At 39.8% G+C, this 16,957-nt stretch overlaps 1 long non-coding RNA gene across 1 annotated transcript in view; it reads right to left on the bottom strand.

Moving 5' to 3' along the window:
* LOC119695793 overlaps nt 1-16,957 on the bottom strand; it is a 22,406-nt gene extending 5,449 nt beyond the window's left edge. The window contains exon 1 of the long non-coding RNA XR_005255388.1: nt 16,835-16,957. This is a non-coding gene — a long non-coding RNA (uncharacterized LOC119695793). The remainder of the gene's footprint in view (nt 1-16,834) is intronic.

The following is a 16,957-nucleotide window of genomic DNA, read 5'->3' as shown; positions in this document are numbered from 1 at the left end:
TCCTGAAACATGGAGTCAAGATTTTTCATCTCTCATCCTTGACCTAGATACCCTAAAAACCATATATATATTATATATATATAATATATATATTTTTATTATATATATATATATATATATATTTATATATTTATATTTATATATATAAAAAAACCTGAAAAGTTACCTTTAAAGTCTCTCATTACTGATAATTTATCACCTTTTCAGACGGAATGTGTCCTTGGCAAAGGAAAATGAAGTAGGTAGAAGAGCCTTGGAGTAACTATTTCACACAGCAGGTTTAAATGGAAGGTGTAGGTGAGGTTTACCCCAAACCTGCTTTTATGACAGACTGGTTTGCCAAGGGCTTTGTGAAACTGACATTTCACAGGGGAGCGTGTTGGGGGAGTTAGCAAAAGGAGGTATTTTGACCTGCTGAGATGAAAGTGTTGTTAATTAACTAAATAAAAGCAAAAGAGGCACTTGGGTTACAAAGAGATGAAATTTTTTTTAGTGTCGTGAAACTCTTTCAGTTGGGAGACATCATCGATTTGCTTCATGAGTGGGACAAAGTGGCCAAGCTTTGGGAAGAGGTATCACAAATGCTGAGAGATTAATCAGCATCTTACACTGAGATTACCCAGGAAATCTTTCTGTCACTTAACAAATCATTTGGGAGCATTCATCCCTACAAGGACTTTCATTAAAGTACTGATTAACGAGATCTAGGGAAATTTCATGTTGAGTATTCTGGCTTCTGATGACATTTTTAAGAGCAATTTAAATACTGAAGTGCATAACCCTGCCCCAAGGTGACAGGGAGGCGGTGATGCAGAGAGGAGAGGCTGTGCTCTGGTAAGGTCTGAGGGCTGCTGTTTCTCTGGCCTGGTGGCTGGGGGTGAGGGGTTGAATTTTGTCATTAGATTTTCCTTTGTCAAAAGAGCATTTCTCCCCACTTGTTTGGTTGGGTTTGTTGTTTATTTTTTTTAATTTTTTCCCTTTGATTCTGCAGTTTCTGTGTCTATAAGAGCTCTAACATCACCCACTTTTAATTTTGCCGTTGTTGATTTCTTTCAGCGTCTATTTTAGCCTATTTGGATCTGTGCTCTACAGAAAGGATACTCAGAGAAATCAGAGGGAACTCTTTCACCTCAAGCATCACGACAAGAAACAAATAGACAGTGAGGCAGAGCTAAAAAACGCACAATGAGGTACAGAGATAATTAATTACTTCACTCCAGGGGAGATATTCACCTGCTCAGATTGCTGACCCCATATAGCCTGCAGTAGGTGAGTCCAAAAAAAAAAAAAAGTGGGATGCTTAACAACTCCTAAAAGATGCCCAGCTGTAATTTCTGACAAGGCCTTTTGAAGCAAAAGAGCTGCAGACAGATCTTTGTATAGATATATTCTATATCTGTAAGTTGAAAAAGATGTCACTTCAGCTTTGTGATCACTTTCAAAACACTGCGGCTGCTGTTGCATGCACAGGCTACCACACGTTCAAACAAAGTTTTTGTGTCCAGCAGTTGTGTAATGGCAGTTTCTAAAAGAAAGAAACCAACATGGGAAAAAAACCCGAGAATTAGGCAAGAAAAAACCCTCCAATTTCTCTCATCCCCAGGGAGTCCAAAGTGAACAGCAACAAAGACAACACAAAATCCACAATAAACGAATTGCGTGACCCCCACCTACAGCAGATGTTCCAGATGAGCTTTGTCTAATGTAATTTGAATTCTTTATCAATTTCTTTGCCTCAAATCAAGGCCAATGTCTCTCACACCTGCCTTGTTGACTGCTCCACAGCGAGAAAAATAATCTCCTAGACCTCACAGCCTTAGGGCCAGTTAAGAGATGGAGCGGATCTCACTGTCTTTGAATCAAGATGCCCAAAGTCTGAAGCGTCTTTTATTGGTGGTTAGAGTGCTCCTAACAAACTGAGACATGGGTTTATGAAATTCTTTCAAGATACACCGTTTTAGAAACTGGAAAAAATAGGTGCTGGAGTCCCCAGGGCAAAGACTGTAAAATATAATCCGTAAATACAGAGCCATTACTGTAACTTCCCAGTGACTTGGAGACACAAAGGAACTGGTATGCTCATAAACAAAACCATTTTTACAGCCCCTTCTCTGACTGTAACAATAATAGAAGTTCAACTGTATAAAAATACACTGGGACGTTAATTTTTCACTGATGTGAAGTGTAATAACTAAAATATTCCTCATATAAATACACATGTGTAAAATAAACAGTTGGACTAACAGACCCCAGCAGCATATTCCTAATTTTTATACAAGAATGTATATCCATTTACATTAAGCACAATAAAATACTGTAAGGAATATCTCTGGGATGAAAAAAACCCTCAGTTCTGTAGTCAGATGACTGTTTGTGCTCACTAAATGAATAAGCCAATTAAACTACTTTCAAAAAAAAAAAAAGAGATTTTTCACTTAGTGTTTTTTTTTCTTGCTAATGAACTTTATTTCAAAGAGGGATTGCAGCACTGGGTTTATTGTTTTGGTTTGGTTAATGGTTAGTTTAAAGGGTCTAAGTTTGAACAAAATTCAGTAACTGCTTTATACTGTCTCCATTACAAGGCTGTTTAGCCTAATTTTCCAACAAAGTCTAGCCATGAAAGAGAAATATTTGGCTCAGTGAAGCTGTAATGAATGTAGAGATGGAGAAAGAATAAGTACAAATACACTGGTAGCTGAGCTAATTTTGGAGGCAGATGAACCTTGGAGTGAGGCTGAAAATCACTCAAGAAAATTTTGGCTTTTCTGAATTTTTTTTTTGTCTGCTTTCTTACTATTGCTTTCTGGTAGTAATTTTCAGTCATACTGTCTGTGTAAACACACACCAGGTGTATGGGACTCCAACTGGTAGCTCTTGCAATCACTGAAATATAATTATCAATACACAAATTTAGTGGCAGCGGTCCTTCTCTGCTTCATGCTTTCTTGAAAACACAGAATATGAAAAGAGAAAAAAAAAAGTGCTAGATTTGCTTCCTGCAACAGCAGAAAAAAATTTAAAATTTATTCCTTTTGACACTAAAATTAATCATCAGCTGATGAAGAGAGTCCTGTATGAGCTTTACCTGGCTTTGAGTGGTTTTTTGAGCCTCACAGGGAGGTAGCATTTCATATTTCACCTGCTCCTGATTCAGCTACTACTGCTTTACTTTATATTTAAGATTACTCCCATAGTCAGAAAATATTGCATTGCTCAGAATAGCACTTTATGCGTGAGAGGTTCCGTTAGAAATCAGAAAATAAAAGCAAGGTTTGTTTTTTTTTTTTAAGGATAACCCTGTGATGCCAGCAAATGTAAACAGAAATCCAGATGTTTTGGCAAGCCAATATGAAGAAAAAGCTCTTTGGTCTTCATTTACGTTTTAAAGCAAATATTTTACTAGGGGAAAGTGAAGAATGTTGACATTCCACCACTTAGACCCTAGTCAAAGCAATGTTCTCAATGCCAAAATGTCAACATTTGCTGCAGTTTGCTTCACATTAACATGCTAGAAACACATCTGGCATATTTCTTTCTCTTCCTCCCCCCCACTGTCTGTTGTAGATAGGAAAATGGGAAGGCAAGATAATTGTCATTTCTCTCAGCCAGCCATCTGCACTCAGCTGTTTTGAAAAAAGAATAAAACCCAAACAAAACAACCCAAAAAGCAGAAAGCAGCCACCTCAGGTGCACGTCTTGTGCACAGAGATCCATGTTCATTATCTGTAATCTGTAATACTTGCATCCCTTTTAGAATATGTATTTACTTACTGTAATTCCCATTCTTTATTAGGGTTTTTAAATCCTAGAGAACCTATGATAATTTCTACAGATTAAAGGCAAAATTAATTTTAACTGTCTGTTTTCATCTGCCTGGCACTGTCAGCTGAGTTTATTTCACTGCATCCTCCAAAGCTCTCAGGGAAACTTTGATTTTGGCCCAATTCCTCTTCAACCATCCCCCAGACACATCCAGTAGCAAACTGAGACCCTTTTCTCCACACGCATCTTTTCTGTTTTGAAGAGCATTTGGCTTTCCTGCCCTGCTCTGATTCTGCACCTTTTTTTCTGAACAAAAGATTTTCTCTTCCTCCAGGTCAGAAGGGGAAAAAAGAATTTTCCAGTTTCAGGAGCCATGAAGTGCAGACACAAGGCTTGGTGTCCTTGTCCAGCTTTTCATGATGAATTTATTATGAATTTCATTATGTGTTTGTCTATATTGTCCCTTATAATCTGACTGCCTGAAGAACCACTTATTAATATCTGTGTTCCTGATATTTCATTCTTCCATTTGCCAACAGAAGTAGAAAAAGTCCCAAAGAATCCACAATTGTGTTTATATGAATTATTCTGAATTACTGACTTCAGTTTTTTTCCAACTGCATGAAATCTCCTGGAAGAAAAGGAGATCCAGCTGTGACGGTCAGACTTACTTGTAGCATTCTAGAAATAGGAAAAAGCTGTGGGAAATATTTGAATTTTTCTCCTTCAAAATTTCATTAACACTTGTTTCGCTTTGTGAGTCTGTACTTTTGAAAAAAGTTACAATATAAGCTATTCTCTCATGTGCTGGAATTTCTGTGTGAACTAACAAAAAACAAACAAACCAAAAAAACCAAAAAAAACCAACCAAACCACAACCAAAAAAACCCCAACCAAAACAAACAAACAAACAAACCCAGAAAACAAAGCACAAAACAAAATTAAAAAACAACAACATCAACAAAAAAATCAAACCCCAAAACCAAACACCACACCACTAAAAAAAGAAAAGAAAAAGAATATCATTAAAAATAACCACACCACAGCAAAGGCAGCATTTTGGTTTTCAGTTTATGATTTGGCCAAGAACACAATTGTGTCAATGATGGGTGATAGAGGCAGACAGAGGATCTCCAGTGAAAATAATTAAATGGTTATTTCTTTCCTTTAAATACAAACTGTCTGGATGCTGAAGGATGACGTGTCCCATCCAACAAATTCTCAGTTTACTGGGGCCACACTGTACTGAAATTATGCAGTGGTTGGGTGTTTTCAAGTGGATGTAAATTTCCATAAAAGTATTTATTAATTTTAGTTACTTGAGGACTCCCAAACTACAACCACAGCACCCAAGAAGGTCACAGGCTCATTTAAAAAGGCTGAAATGTGAATTATCAGAAAAGAAGTCGTGGGAGCTACTAAATTCAGTCACAAGTCCTGGAGAAAGCCCAGAGTGCAGAAAGCACAGTGCAACATGCAAGCCAAGTCACCATCTCCAAAATGCTCACTGGATTCATTAAGATTTCACAAACAAATGTAAATTCAACTGCAACTCCTTTTTTTTTTTTTTTTTTTTTGTTCTTTTTCTTTATTTTTATTTCCTCTCCTTTCTCACACTGCCTTTGTTTGCCATAACTAGCAGAAGGACAGGAAATTTTGAGAGCTTTTTTAAACTTGTATTTGATATAACTATTACTATTTTCTTATTCCATTGCTATGGAAATGCAATGGAATTCATTGCATTCCAAAAGTTCACAAAGTATTTTTTTTATTTGCAGGATTAAGGTCATAGCAAACTGGGCATTTGGAATCTCAAGGACCTGCTGCAAACCTTGAGCTCTGCTTGCTTTTTCTTCTAGAAGAAAGCAAAGTCAGGCTTCCCCCACTTCCCTATAAATGCTTTTCAAAATTTCAAGTGTGATTGTTTTCCAAATACAGATTGTGCCTTTAATTCCCATCTTGTAGATAAATAAAACAAAGAAAAAATCACATAAAAGTTCTGGAGGTGTAGAATAAAACCTCTCCCACTTCTGTAACAGCAGATAGCTAGCTGCATTTAAAATTTTGGAATTCATGTGCCTGCTTATTAGCTTCAGATCGAGTGCAGCATCCTGTATCCTGCACCACTAAAGAACAGGACTAATTTTGTGGTCACATTATTATTTTGAGTATTGAAACTGTAAATCTATAAAGATACTGTTTCTGAACTCATAACTTGCTAAATTCAAGTGTAGCCCCAAAAAAAGGTTAGTACACTTTATTTTGGAACTTTTTTTTTTTTCTTGTGGAGCCTAAATCAGATCAAGGAGACAAAAGAATTGATTTCTCTGATAAGATTTTTAGTTTTGTGAAGAATTCACAGCTTGGAGATGGATGGCATTTTATTCACATCTGTCCTACAGAACTTTCGTTGCAATTTTCTGTAATTCTTGGTGAGATATATTAAATATAACTGTTTAGCAGAATTGCTACAGTGGCCCTTTGTTTGCAATTTTTTTTTCTTCTTTTTGCCTCTCTGGTTCCTGTTTTTGACTGCAATTAGAAATAGAAGTGAAATCCAGGAAGAGCTATCCCTGCAAACCAGGCTGGTTCAGGTAAGGACCTTGTGGAACCTTCCAGTAGAACCTCTCAGAAGTTTATTGATGAGTGTATTTGAGAAGTTTATTGATGTTTACCAAATAAAACACACACACTTTCTGTGGCCCCAGCCCCAGACATGGCAATGAATTCTCCTCACAACTCCTTAAAGTGTCTTAGATCCTTTTAATTTATTATTCCATCCCAAAGACACCACCCTCCCCCCTCCCCCAATTTTTTAAATGCCACTTTCTTACTTTAAGTCTTTTCGATCAATAAAAGGTTTAGTTATTTTTTTCTATTCTTTCCAAACAAAAAAAAAAAAAAAAAAAAAAAAAAAAAAAAAAAGAAAGTAGAAGAAGGTATTTCTGGAATGTCTATCCCACTAGATCCTTTCTTTTTCATCGGAAGAAGAAATGTAACAAATGGAGGAAGATTTACATCATCTTCACATTAATCATAGGGTGGAGGTTTTGTACTTTTCACTGTTCTTTCCTTGCCATTGCCTCTGAAAAACAGAAATTTACCTTTTCCTCAAATACCTGTCAAGTACTGCTTCATTCCAGAGCTGGTTTAAGGTCTCTGGGACACAAAGTGCAGGCCCAAGTTTTGAAATGTTCCTGTGATGTGATTTGGACTCAAGACCACAAGCTTTAGAGTTTGTTGTCTCCACATGCAGTCCTCCCTGATGCAGCTTCTGCCACTTCTTTTTACTATTACCTCCATCCCTGATCTTTATTTTTTGAGCATTTTTGCTTCTTGATGTTTTCCCCCTTCTTTTTCCAGGAACTTCACTGATGGAAGCATTTCCCAGCTTTCATTTTTCTGTGCAAATTAGTCTGCTTCCCATTGGAATGACACCATTATCTGATGCATACAAAACATTAAGGAAGAAGTTTGGATTGGTGCATTTGTTCCAGAGGCAAACAGAGGTTTTGTGTCAGTATTCTTTTGTATTCCTGCTTTAGTCACAAACTGACCAATGTCCTTAACTTGTCCTTACATGCTGTTTTTAAACACACAAAGTAGCCATCTGCCCTGTTGCTAACTTTAAAAATATTCAAGATACCCAATCCTGAAGAAATGCAGAAAGCAGTAGGGTTCTCCCATTTAGCTATGAGCAAATCTGGGAAGGAACTTGATAAATCTGTGGCCTGCTCAAAAAACATGGGCAGAATTTGTACATTTGCAGTTTTCTGTATGTGTTCTAACAGTTGAAATAAATGTGGAGTTTTCTCTTCTGCTGCCACAAAAGTAATTTGAAAAGGAGCTCTAAAAAAAAAAAAAAAAAGGCAAAACAAACAAAACCACCAGAAATCCAAATCACACTTCTAGAATTTTGTTCCAAAACAATAAAAGAATATTTTTTTTTTGTGAATGGAAATCACAGCAGATCCCAGCATCCTGAAGGCTAGCACAGCAAACCAGACTAATCCTGACACCAGTCCTGTCCGCAGCTCCTTCAGCAGTTTTGACAGCCAAATGTGGGACCAGCCTGGAGGAGGAAATCCAGCCAGGCTGACAGCTACAGTCAGTCCTGGAAAAAGCATTCCAGAGCCTGGCATCTGTGCTCTGGTGCTTGCCAAGCAGAGCCCAGCAGTGGCTACACGTGTGCTGGCTTCTGCAGCAAAGAAACAAAAGGAAAGCAGGGCACAGGCCATAGCCCATTTCTTTCTTCTAGGAAAAAGAAGATTCTCTGAGAAGTCAGAAGTGAAGCTGCACATACTTTGTCTAAGCTACAGAAGGAGCGTTACTTCTTATTTACATCCAGAAGTTTTGTTTTCTGTTTCTGCCCAAACTGTTTTCACCTGCTGTTATTTATAGGGCACGATCTCATAAAGCTTCTCAGTTATCCCAAGTCATTCACAAGGAAATAAGGATGAAAATCCATACCTGACAACCCACAGCATGCAGGCAGCATTCCAAATCCCCATTCCGTGCCATTAAAAGGATTCCAACTGCCAATTTTTTTTTTTTTCTTGGTTTTTTTTTGCCCATATATGGGCTAAAAGGGAAGACTACACATCCTGGCCACAAACTGGCAAGAATACATCCTAACACAAGTGGCAATCCACGATTTCTAGACTGCCTGGGATCAGAAGCTGCACATCTACACAGCACAGCAGGAATTCCAAGGGGCTCAGACATCCTTAGGGAGGCTGTGCAGTCTTGATGACCCTTCACCCGTTTTGAGGATAAACTGCTGGAAGCCAGCCCAGCTGCTGACCCACCCAGGAACACAAAGGCATAATGATGACTCAGAGAGGAACTGTCCTCATCTTTTTTGGGTTACAGCTGCTGGCTGGACCTGCAAGCAACACCAGCAGCAGGTGATTTTGCCAAAACCAGTGAGATCCCAGAGAAACAGAGACACCACACACTTCTGAGAGCCAGCCTGAGAAATCTGGAGGTGAATTTGGTGATTTTGTGAGATCAGTCCATGAAATCTGACCCTTTCCTGGAGATGAATGTGGTGGTTTCATGAAGATTACCTCTAGCTATTTTGTTTCAATAACATTCAACCATTACTTCGTTTTCAGGGCGCTCTCTAGGGAAGCAGTACTGGAAAATTCCATTAAAGTACTGGAAAATTCCATTAAAGTACTGGAAAATTCCATTAAAGTACTGGAAAACCTGTAATTGCTGATTTTAGACCAGTTCCCTCATTTTCATAGACTTTGCTAATGAAAGCATGCCACTGCCATGTGTCAGCTGCATGTCTTGGTCAGTTATTCCAGTGGAATTCCACACCAGATTTTCAGGATTGTTATTAACAATGTATTATTAATATGCTGTTTCATCATTATCAAGGCTGTTTCATTGAATTTATGGACTCTGAAATCTTATTCTCTGTCTTTGCCTGAGATCCCCAAACACTAAAGATATGACATGAAATTCCTATCACAAAACCAGGATATAATTCATCCCAAATTTTATATGTTCTACTGAACCCTTTATGCCACAACAAATAGAGTTCTAGTCTCGAAAAGGAACTTTCAGAAATGAAAAATAAAAAAGAAAAACAGAAGATAGATCTTCACACACTTCCAAGAAAAATTCTCAACCTGCTCAATTTCCAGAGGTCTTTTTTCTCACAACAGCACTTCAAGTGGCTCTAAATTTGTTTCCTGCAAATTCAGGAATAGTCATTTTTAAAAAAATGTCCTTCCTCAAGCTGAATTTGTGGTCTTTTAACATTGGATTTGTCCTGGGATATAAAGTAGATCTCCCACCTGAAAAAAACAATGCATTTTTAATTATGCAGAAGTAGCTGGAGATTTTGAAACCTTTGCTTTAGTCTGCTAAATCTTGAAAAATTTAGTTTTTAGAATTCATTACTGGAGAGTGCTAAGTAGAGGCCTCAGGACCCATTATGCTAAAGAAAGTTCACTTTTTCTGCTAGCTGACGGGTATGAATTATGCTGCCATTTTTATTTCAAGCAAATGCTGATAAACGTCAGTCTGAAACAGGTGAGGATGAGATTTCTCGGTTCCATTTTAGTGCACTAAATTTTACACCAGGTTCACTCTGAAGCAGAAATGGCTGCACGTGAAGAATAATGCTAACAGACCTAAATTTATGACTATTGATGACAACATTGGTGACAATTTTGTGGTTTTGTAAGTGATAAATATTTGGTGGGAGGTGGTCACACAAATCCTGAAAATTGCCCTCCACCTCAGCCTTGCACCACTAATACTGACAACCTGTAAAATTTAAATTTCTCTTGACTGGTAAGAGATGCCTTCTAAAAAGATAACACTGAGTGACATGAGTGATCACCTCCCAAATTATTTTGCCTATTTTAATTGAAATATTATTAATATTTTGACTGCTATGTGCAATGACGAGTGTAAAACACTGCCTGCCCCCAAGAAATCATCAGCTCAGGATCTCCTGTCAAATGAACTGTGAACCAGCAATTCTGGCAGGTGTCTGGCACCTTTTTCCTGACTTCCCAAAAGTCAGCCTAGGTAAGGAAAGCCTCTGCACATATTTGAGAGCTATAAATTAATTTTACATGCATCCATAAAAGCAAAACGTGTAAACAGAGCATGCCAGCAAAGCCAGCACAAGAAACCAGTGTAAGCTGAGTGAGAGTGACAATTGTGGGGTACAAAATCACATTCCGGTAACTTTCACAGAGGTTTTTATGCTAACAGCTGGATTTGGCAGCCAGGATGAAGTACTGGCACCTGAAATTTACAATAATCAAGTTTCAAGTGCCAATTGTGGTGCAAGTGATACCCTTATAACCCGTCTTCCCAGCCTTATAGTCACTAACAATACACAGGAAAATCCTCATATTTAAAGTTCCCTATAGGATAAGTTAGCATTTCATTGCCTTAACAAATCCAATGTTAAAAGACTATAAATTCAGCTTGAGGAAGGACATTTTTTTGTAAACAAATCACTATTGCTGCCTTTGCAGGAAACAAATTCCAAGCCACTTAAAGAATTTACACAATTTCCTGAAGTTTATTTCAATTCACATTTCTCTGCTTCAGCCTGCCACAGCATTAGTGCATATAACTTCCACATTCAACATCCAATTATGAGCAGAGGGGATAAAATCAAGTACCCCCACACCACCACTGCCCACCTGTTGGGTCATGGTCCTTTATTTTCTTCACGATGGTCATAAACAAGACACTGTTTCTTCAGATTTCTGCAGCAAGATCAGTTCCCTTGAGGAAAGCGTGACTCAGCCCGTGATTTATTGGGGAGTTACAGCATAGGCTTCACTCTTTTTATTGCTTTCGAGTTTTGAATATTTATTCCAGCATTTTCTTGGCAGAAAGAAAGCAAATGGCAATGAATGAAAATATTCTTTTTAACAGATGAAACAGAATATTTTCAGTAATAATAATTTACAAATGTGTATATATATATATATATATATATATATAAATAACATGTTTCAATTCTGGGCTTGCTTAATTTACAAATTCCAGGTTTATTTCTTCAATCCTGGAATATTTTATCAAAAGGAATATGGATTTACAGAACTGTTAGTGATGGAATTTGTTGCTTGTGAGATAACAGAAGGAACGGGTAGTGCTGTGTTATGCAGTTTAACATGTTTGCTATAGCATGTCTCAACTAGGCAGTTTCACCTTAAATTGCATTTTTATCAGGGGCCTGATTTTTATCACAGGCATTTAAATTTTTAAAGACGCAGTATTGCATTATAGCTTTCAAGTTTTCTTTTAACTTCAGGCAAATACAGGAAAGTAAACAGATAAATAAATAAATAGTGAAATAAATTTTGCCAAATTATGGATATATACCAAATCAGTGCCTATATTTCAAGGGTAAGAGAAAAGGAAGTTATGCCAACTAATCTCATTTCCTGGCCTGAAATAATGCTGAAAAATGAAATAATTCAAGTTTCTATGTGAAAACAAGAACATCAAAGCTAACCAAAGAGACTCAACCAAAGCAAGGAAGGCACAGGCAGAGAACAAAGAAGAGGATGAATAATAATAAAAAAAAAATAAAAAAAGACATTGACTACCTAATCTGAGCAATGCTTTTGAAATAGTCTCAAATCACATTCTTCTAAGTAAGAAAAAAAAAAAACAACCCACAGTCTAGACTAAAACATTTCATTTTATATTACTTATTCTATTTCCAGATTAACGATGATCTGGAGATAGCACAATTACATTGGAGGACAGGATTAGTAATCAAAATTATTGGTCAGATATATGGTCAGAAATACTACACAAATGGTAAAAAGAGAAGAAAGCACAGGTAGAAATCAACCAAACAAGCAAAAAGAGGATGCAGCTCAATCCTTCTTTGGGGTAAAACCACTGTCATCTACAGCAGGTCACCTGCAGCTGTGCAGAATTCTTGTGCTCGAGGTACCGGTTAAATGGTCAATTTTATTTTTGCTTTAGAGCAGAGAGGTTTAATCAAATGAGTTTCCAAGTTCTTTTCCAAAAATACTTGTAAAATAGATCTATGGTGAAGATCCCGGAGATATCAAACAATACTAACAAGTAATATTTTCCAAATGAACGTTGGGCACTCACTGAACATGCAGACGTGTGACTTCAGTCCAGTGAGGAAAAGGGAACAGCTGAAAAGAAATTTTTAGTCCTGACATTGTCTTGTCAGTTCTACTTTCAATATCTGTACTGGTCTAGACATCCACCACTGGGTGCTCTTGGTGATTCAAGTAATGAAGGGCTGAGAATGCTTTTACTTGTCAAATCAATGCGGCCATGGAGAAACATAATTTTCAGCACTGTAAGAAACTATTTACACCCAATGAGTCTAGTTTAGTTAGATCCTACATTAGCAAAATGATGGTCTGTGTTTTTTACTCTGTTTCAAAATGTCAAAATAATATGACTGGCTTTACTTAAAATTATCTCCCATCCTTGTTTGGGATGAAATTTATTCACTTGGGAAAAGTTCAGATCAAAAAATAACCTCATAAAGCATTATGAGCTTTTCTCTGGAAGATTTTTATTCATGCAGATGTACACTTGCATGCTTCCTGAATATTCACTGCATATAACATTTTGAACAATTGTTACTGGAATTGGCCAGACTTGCAAGTTGAAGTTCAAGTAGAGCAAAAGAGGCATCACTCATCCTCCTGCACCAGCTACATGATGCCAATATATCATGGCATCCTCTGTGAAAGAAGCTTTTCCATTTTATGACAGCCAGGGAATAGGATGGGAGAGGATCCCTGGGATCAGCAGACCCAAATGCACCCTAGGTTGATAAGGAAGTGAGTTTTTTGGGAGGTTGTGGTCAGACCAAGCAGTGGTCAGATTTGAGTAGTGGCACTTGGTGTAACCACTGAAGACACGGATACGCCTCTGAGAACACGGGGGGTTAAAAGCAGAGAATTCCCAGGGGAACGCCCACTCTCTTGGTGGAAGATGCCAGACTTCCCCTGCCCAGCTGCAGGGTGGAAGGGTGGGGGAACACTCAGAGGCAGCGGGCAGCACCCCTGTCCCACCCGAGAGAGAGAGAGAGAGGGAGGGAGAGAGCCTGTGCCTGTTCTTGTGCTTGTGCCGTCCTGAAATTGTGGCGAGAACGGGCCCAGACTGCCGGGTGGGCAGAGCCTTCTTGGACAGTGAAAACTTTACACTGGTCCTCCTTGACTGGAACGAGGAGAGAGACAGACACGAAAGAGAAGGAAACGGGCAAGTGTGGTGAAAGTCAGAGCGAGTGAAGGATGTCAGAAGAAGAATCCTAGGTGAGAAGAGATGATGGAGCAGCCTTTGGCTGGACTTTTTCTTGCACAGCCATAGATTGATTCAATTTTCCTGTAACACAGAGATGCATTTAGGGGGATGCAATGGCTTGAGACAAGAGAGTGATCTGCTGCAGTGATTGCCAGTGCAGGAGTGGGAGTGACCTGCTGCAGTGACAGCAAGGGCAGGAGTGAACAGAGAAAGATAAGGAGGGTGTGGTGGGGCCCTCGGTCCTAGGGGAGGTGAAGATGGGGGGACTGTTGTTCCAAAAAAGAGAAACTGTTATTTTTGGTAGTTGGCAAAGCATCCTTGAAAGGAACCCTATAAGCAGTCCTGGTCCATGGACGGTGGTGAGAGCGCTGTACATGGAAGGAGGATGTCAGGATGGCAGGTTTTCTCTGGGTGGTGCCATGTGTGACATGGAAACACAAGAGGTTTCCGCTGGTACAAGAGAGACTCTTGTCTCCCTTGATGAACCGAGAATTGATTATGTGAGGGGTGGTAACTGGATTGAGAATCTAAGGTTCCATTTCCCGTGGTGGTGGAAATTGGTAGGGGGAGGAGGAATGTTTCTGGAGGGTTTTCATTCTGAGTTCTGGGTGTTTTTTCATATTGTAAGTTAATAAAGTTTTTTCCTTTATTCCTAAGCTGGAGGCTGCTTTGCTCTGTTTCTGGTCACATCTCACAGCAGCCACTGGGGTGAACATATTTTCATGGGCGTACTGGCATTGCACCAGCATCAAACCATGACAAAATGCTTTCCAAGAGTCGGGAGATATACAATATTTTTCCTAAATAAATCTGATTTCATCCCACAAGCACTCATAGTCTTAGGTTCTACTTTTTCAAATGCAGAGCTGTGTTCCTGTCTTATCCAAGCAACTCTTAATTGTAGTACTGATTTAATTTATCATGTTGCACTTTTTTTCTATGAATTTCCTTCCCTATTTTTAAGAGAGCTGTTGCTAGCTAAAGAACCCAAGCCTTCTGGCAGTGATTTTCTCTCCTGTACCACAGCAATGGCTTTTATGGGCAGCTATTGCAAATTTAACATGTGTAGTTCTAAGGTGAATGATCAGAACATAATCATTATTTTAAATCATGTCTGGCTTGTGTCTTTTACCCATAAAAAGTATTTATGATGCCCATTCTAACAAAGGCAGCTTTCTTGGCAAGCATTAATTTCTATTCATGATTCCAAAGACCAAATTTATCAAAAGTAAGACATCTTGCCCAATCTTGCCCAGTGAATGTTTTATAGTTTTGTGTGCTAGCTCCTTTCAAAAAATCTAGCAAAGGGCTCTACAGTCCTCTTTGGATTTGAGTGCAAGGTCTCTTGAGTCTTACAAATCACTTTACAAATCCCTGGTAGTTGCTGGCTTTGCTTTTGTTACTCTACACACTATTTCCAGATTAAAATGATGTCTCTCTTGACTTTAAATTGTAACTTCCCCATACTCTAATTTCTAGCCCATTCTTGTGGTGTAATTGCCAAACATTTTTGGGGTGTTGGTTATTCATTTCATTGTTTGGGTTTTTTCCCCTTCAAGATTTTTTAGTGTTGTCTTCTTCCAGATGTGCTGTGTTTATCTTCTGGGAATTGCTTCTTTATCGTTGTGCTTCCTGATATCCAAGACCCTGAGCTTATCTCAAATCAGTTCTTTCCTTTTGATTCCTTATGTCCTATCTATTTATTCTCTGTGTTTTCTAGAGATAGTTATTCGCTCGAAGTGGAATGGAATCCTTCTCTTTCTCTGACTCTTAGCTGCACTTCATTCATGACAGGTTTAGCAGCTTCTGTTTCAAAGAAATTCCAAATCTGACTCACAATCAGGAGTTTGCTGAACTCCTCTACCCAGTTGTCTTCACAAGATACTTTTAGTTTGTTAAGGTCTTTAAAGACTGAGGTTCTCTCATGCAAAATTACTTCTGCTAAGTTTACAAATTTAAACAAAATCAGCTTCTGCTCTGTCAGAACATGGATCAGTAAATGGAGTTTCTGTCAGAGCCACTGATGGTCTGTCAGAACCATCAAAGCAGGGCAGTAAATGGAACAAGACAGTGCCTCCATGACCTCTTGGCTGCTTGGGTTTTATATCAGAGAAAACAAAATCTGGCTCCTGTTGCCTCTGCTGAGGCTGGGCGACCTGGTTCAGGAACGGCACGGCAGCCACCTCAGGCGTGCTCGGGCCAATTACTCACAGACACCAATGTGGTGGACGGTAAATGGTGTTTATTTCCTGATTTCACAGCCTTAAAGAACTTGGGGTTACATCACTTCCATATTCTTGCGCAACAAGCGTGGAGAGGGGAGGTCCTATCTTTCCGTACAGCGCGTGGTCTTCCGACCGCCTGTCCCTACCTAACCACAGGCTCCTGCTTCTCACCCCTAGAAGTGACAGATAATATGCACGTGGAGCTAAATGAAGCTGTGACATGTTCCACTTTTGTTTCAAAAGACAAAAAACCCTAAAGTTTCCGGGTTGCCACCGTATGCCATGGGCTGGAGCATGAGGTGTTCACCCCTAGAGCTCAAAGGGATAAATCTCAGATGACAAAACCAGATTGTGCCGTGCTGTTATCGCAATGACAAGCACGCAGCACTGTCAGCAGGGCCACGTTTTTGTTTTCACTGCTTTTATTTGTTCCTCTATTTGGCTAACTATTCGTCAAGTCTAGTTAACTGCATGCTCTCGGCCTTAAAAAGCAGGCAGGAAATTTCCTAAGCCAGGGTTTTCTTAGGGGACGGTTACGTAGGGAGAAACAGCAAGCGGAAAACAAGCAAAATCTTCAGGTGACAACCTACAAAAACCTGCTCCTGAAGGAAAGCGCCAACTATTCCAGCACCACACATCCCTGCTCTTGCTGGCAGAAGCACCAGCCCTCGATGCTGAGGTGATACGAACGGGGAAGGAGCTCTCGGAGGAGCCCAGCGCTCCTGGGCCAGACCCAGCTGGCGGGGCAGGTGTGGGGCTCCCTCCCCTCCTGGCTCATCCTTGCGACCTTGGGAGCCCAGTCTGCCGTCCCAGGCAGGGCTTATGCGTCCATCCCACAGCGCAATTCCCGGAGGTTGGGGAGAACCGAAGGAATGCGCAGAACCCCCTTTGGGACCAGCTCTACCTGCACTGCTGGCTCTCGGAGAGCCCCGTTCCCTCCAGCAGCCGCCAGCCCCCACTCCAGTCCCTCCTCTCCCCTCCCCTCCCCTCCCCTCCTGCCATCCCCTCTTCCCGGCCCCCTCCCTCCCTTCCTCTCCCCCTGCCCAGCCCCTCACCGGCCCGGCGGCAGCGGCTCCTCCTCCGGCTCCCTTCGCTGTAAATCCGCCCCTGGCGCTGGGCAGGGGCTTTGCGCTCCCCTCTCGCTCTGCCCCAGCACGTTTATTTAGCCGCGGTTAATT

The sequence above is a fragment of the Motacilla alba genome, chromosome Z, assembly GCF_015832195.1.
Source record: "Motacilla alba alba isolate MOTALB_02 chromosome Z, Motacilla_alba_V1.0_pri, whole genome shotgun sequence".
In the NCBI taxonomy this organism is placed as follows: domain Eukaryota; kingdom Metazoa; phylum Chordata; class Aves; order Passeriformes; family Motacillidae; genus Motacilla; species Motacilla alba.
This window is presented reverse-complemented; position numbering and strand designations above follow the sequence as displayed.